This window comes from Fringilla coelebs, assembly GCF_963513975.1.
Source record: "Fringilla coelebs genome assembly, chromosome: 13".
Taxonomy (NCBI): Eukaryota; Metazoa; Chordata; class Aves; order Passeriformes; family Fringillidae; genus Fringilla; species Fringilla coelebs.
Window position 1 is genome coordinate 13828377 of NC_140039.1, and position 4872 is coordinate 13833248.

Sequence of the window (4872 nt, forward strand, 5' to 3'; positions counted from 1 at the left end):
ACCTGATGTTCATGCAGGTTTATATTTGGGCAGGCTCAGGTGCTGCCTGAGTAGGTCATTGCCAGTCTGCGTTAATGAGGTCTGAGCTGGAGAGCCACCAGAGCCGCACACCCAGCTCGGCTCCAAGTGCCTGTGATGCCCAGAGATCCCATGGGCTGTGATGAGAACCAACAAAACCCACAGGAGCACCTGGTCATGGTGTGTTGGAACACTCTCTCATTATTATGTTGCTGATAATTTTGCATTTTTGCTCATTTTCATTTGGCTGGATCTCATCAGTATCATGACGAATTCAAGATTTCAAATAATGCTTTCAACAACACAAAACCATTCAGTCTGTGGCAGTTTTAGATAATTTTGGGAAATGATCTAAGTATAGAGAAATACCTAGGGTAGGGAGGGGCGAATTCCTAGGAAGGGGTATTCAGCCAGGGCCAGTCTGAGGGTACCACTGGCTTGAGGAAGAAAACAGAACTTGGCATTTCTGAGGCAGTCATGAGGAGTAAATCAGGCAGTAAAATGGAAGTGTTCCTTGACAGGAAATTCATTGCAGCAAATTATCTAGAAGCACTTCAGGAGTGAGTGCATAGGAGAAGAGTTCTCAGCATGACCTGGATAAAGAGCAAAGCTGGTATTGAAAACTCTGGCAGTAAGAGAAATCCCAGGCAATGGAGCAGTTTGAGCATAGCTAAAAGGTTTTTATCTTTAAAGAGCAGAAGTGATTGGTTCTTACTTCCTTCCACAAAAGAGGAACTGTCACAATGAACAACTACCATTGGCATCCATGCATGGAAGGAGGTGTGTGATCACTGTCAGAAGTTTTGGGGCACAGCCTATTGAAACCTCACTGCTGGGGCTGGGAAAGGTTGATAAAGCATTTTACAAAGTCCTGCATCAGTGCCCTCATGTGTAACCAAAGGTGTAGAGAAGATTTGCTGCTTTGAAAGGTTTCTGCCAGGAGATGAAGTACACAACCTGCCATGGTAGGGCAGCAAGGGAGCTGTTATTGTAAGCATCAAAGAGGTGGGAAGATGTTTTGTAAACCTGACCTGAAGAACAGGTTTAGAGAAGGAGATCTCACCCCCACAGGGGAGCTGACTGGCCACACCAGTGCCACAGGGAGCACCTCCCAGTGTGGCAACCCCAGCAGATATTTGGTGTCAGAGAAATGCTTCCAAGCACCACCTCTGCCTTGTTCTGAGTGGGATGTTGGCATCTGTGCTGATAAGGACATTGCTAATGAGACAGAGAAGTCCTTTTCATTTGCTTCACTGCATTCAGTTTTTAATCCTGGCTCTCAGGAACCATGGTGTGTGTGACCTGCACATGTGAAGCATAATCTCTTTTTCTTATCTACTAAACCTGTGGTCTTTGGTTGCTGCTAAACCAACTTTAAAAATGTTTAAATAGGCTCACTAGTGTGAGGATTACTTGTCAGTTCAAAAATATGTTTTAAAATTAAATCCAAGGATGTGTTTCTTTGGCTTTGCATGGATTTTACCCTGCCAGGCAGGTGGGCATCCTCAGTCAGAAATCAGATTGGAATTTCAGTGCACAAAGTCAGATTCACAATTTGTGTGCCCTTATGCTTTCATCAAATTGAGATGATGTCTGGGGATTAGGAGTGGATCCAGTGTCGGGTGCAGATGATGCAAAGAGCTCATTGATGAGCGAGTTAACATTAATAAAGGAATTGGTGTCAGACTTCACTGTTTTTTATGTTCATTCAGTTTATTTGGCTGTTGTCTGTATGTATCCTTGGAGCTTTTTCAGTTCCTTGTGGAAAAGAGCAAAATATACAATCATCATTTAGTTTATTTCTTCAGAAGTGTCCACATTACACAGTGAGTTAATTCAGCAGAGGTGCATGACAAATAGTTTTATATAAATTTATAAACACCAACACAGAATACAGACTATATACCACATAAGCAACATACACAGTGCAAAAAAACTGTCTTCCATCAATACTCTGATAATCTGTACTTTCTGGATACACCAGTTTTATTCAGGAATGTGCTTTAGAAGCATAGAGAAAAAATTAATGCAAATAAAATAGTGACACAAAGATAGCCCAAAATCTTCCTGGTGTTACCTACACTGATTTTTTTAGGGTGCTACCTCCTCACTGCTGTTCCATGAAGCTCAAGAACACTGGTGAAAGCTGTACAGGCTCTGTGTCTGAGCCCAGCTGGGGGTTATCAGTTCAGAGAGATCAGAAGAGCTGTGCTGGAAAATGCTGTTCAGCAGTAAAAGGATAATTTCCCTTGTGCCATCTCCAAGGGCTGGAGCCTGGAGCTCTGGTCAGGGCTGAAGCTCTGTCTGCCCTGCTGTGTGCCCCAGGGCACTGCCTGTGCTGGCTGTGCCTGCTGGTGTGTCCCAGCTCACATCCTGTGGGTCTTGGTGGGCAGCTGGGTCGGGGCTTTCTGCTGTCTCTCCACTGCTGGAAGGATTTCTTGTGACTCTGCTAGCCCAGCCTGAGTTAGGACAGTGTGAGCCAGCCCTCCCTCACCCTTTGGGACCTCTGCTGGAAATGACCCAGACACCCTCAGCCACAATGGACTGCGTTGTGTGCAGCCCCTCTCTGTGCTTGGTGGATAAAGGGAGACACTTTCATTTATTTTTCCTCTCCAGGTAATATTTGAATACTTAAGAAGAGCAGCAAAATCCTTTCTGCCTCTTTATTGCTGACCTTACTGGATGGCTCCCACCCAAGGACTTGCATAAATGCCCCTGTCCCAGCCAGGGTGAGCTGATAACATGGATTTCACTGGTGCATATGGAGCGACAGATTGCCTCTCCTGGAGTGCATTTCCATCCGTGGCAAAATTACAAATTAATTTGCTGAATTTTTTTGAGCTCTTTGATCAAGGTTACCTAATCTGTGCCATAACTCCTCACAAAACCTCAGCACAGTAATTCTGGCTAGTTACTTACACTGATGTTACCTATGCAGCACTCTTTACAGCTATACACAAGCATCCTTAGCAACACTTTTTTATCCTTGGAGAAATTTGGCTTTTTTTCCCTGTGAAAAAATACTGGATGCTGCTTCTTTCTTATGGTTTTAATCATAACCTGTATAAAAAGCTTCACAGTTGGAAAGGCTGTTAATAAATCCTTTCAAATATTTTTTGACCCATAGTGACAATATACACTGGATTTCTGAAATAAAATCATGTTTAGAATAAGCATATGAGGGCCTTAAAAAGTACAGCAGACACAGTGCCATGAGGTGGGATGCTCAAGGATTGAAGCTGAGTTAAGGGCTTTTACAGGCCAGTCTGTCACAGAAGCTCCATACCTGTATCACTGCTCTTGACACGTGATGTAGCTCAGATGTTTTACTCAATCTGCCAGGTCAAGCAACAGCCCTCTGAAATGAAACATCCCACTGGACCAGGAGACTAGAGAATGGATTAGTAACTTTTTTATAAACATGTATAAATGCCCAGTTTCCCATAAGTTACATATAGATCCACTGAAGATGTAGATAATAAATGTTGATTAACCAGGTATTACCTGCCCAGCTGATGAGGTCTGCTGAGGACGTTCAGGAGCCAGTGTCCAAAGGCAGTTGGTGAGTTATGCTGAGATATTCCTGAAAACACACTTCTAGCTCTAGATGTGGATATCCCAGGGCGCAGATGCCCTGTAAATGTGACAGGCTCTGTCCAAACATGGTGCAGATGCACCATCCACCTCAGCTTGGCTATACCAGCAGCAAGGAGAAGCTTTGTAAAGCGGCAACTGCAATGAAGCAGCTCTGACCTCTGGAAAAGGGGATGAGAAGCACTGACAAGTAGTTTTGCATCAGGACCTACATGCCCTGTACCCCCTGGTGCCCACAGGTACCAGCTGCATTCAGGCTGGTTAACAGGACAGCCTGGCACCTGTGGCACATGACCACATCACCCCCTCTCCATCACAGGGCATTTCTGGTGGGTCCCTGTGGTAGCAAATGTCCAGCTGCTGGGAGAGAGGATGAAGTTCAGAAGTGCAGGGGCAAGAAGCTGTTTGTCTGTCTGTCTGTCTGCTCTATCCACAGGGATCTGCTGCCTGGTCACTGCACACTTCTATGGACGTCTGTGCTGGGAATACCCAGCCTTTGCCTTCTGCACAGAGGATTTGCCTTCCACCTGGGGAGTTGATGGAACAGCCCAATGTGTTTTCTGCCTGATCATGGAACTGCCTAAAAAGTCACTTTGAAATGGCTGAAATGCTGTTTAAAGGTGTTTGTGAAGTACATCTGCAGCTGCCTGTGCTGCACTGGTAAGGGCACACAGAAGCTGGTATTTCTGGTATTTCTGATAGTACAGGTGTGCTGCTGAGACACACAGCCTCAGCCACGCTTGACTGGCACACTGGTGCAAAGCCAGCGACCCTTGGGAAAGCCATTATGGTCACTTGGGCTGTTCTCAGTAATACACAGATTATCCCTTTTAGTTACCAGGTTTCTAGGAGGCTCTCCAGAGCTGCAGTTGCCCTCTTGTCCCCTTGTGCCTGGCAAACCTGCCTCCACAAAGAAGCAGGAGTCCCCCTAGCTATTCCTACATGGACTTCCCTGTTTGAAATATTCACTGTGTCTCTAGAGTTAACCAAGAGTTAGCTGGTAGTTAGTGTGCACCCACAGTCTGGGGGGAAAATAACACCATTCTCTCTGCATCCTCTTGTGTGAGTACTTTGGTGAATACTGCACTTTTCCCACAGTGATTCCCTCCTGGTCTGGGAAAACCTTTTCTGTGCCTTCTACTGGAGCAAGTGTTAATAACTGCAAGTAGCCCCAATGTTGTGGCTGGGAATGTCCACCATGTACAGAGATTTCAGTGGGGGAGTTGGCCTTGGCAGGATCCCGTTGGGTTTTGGCAGAAG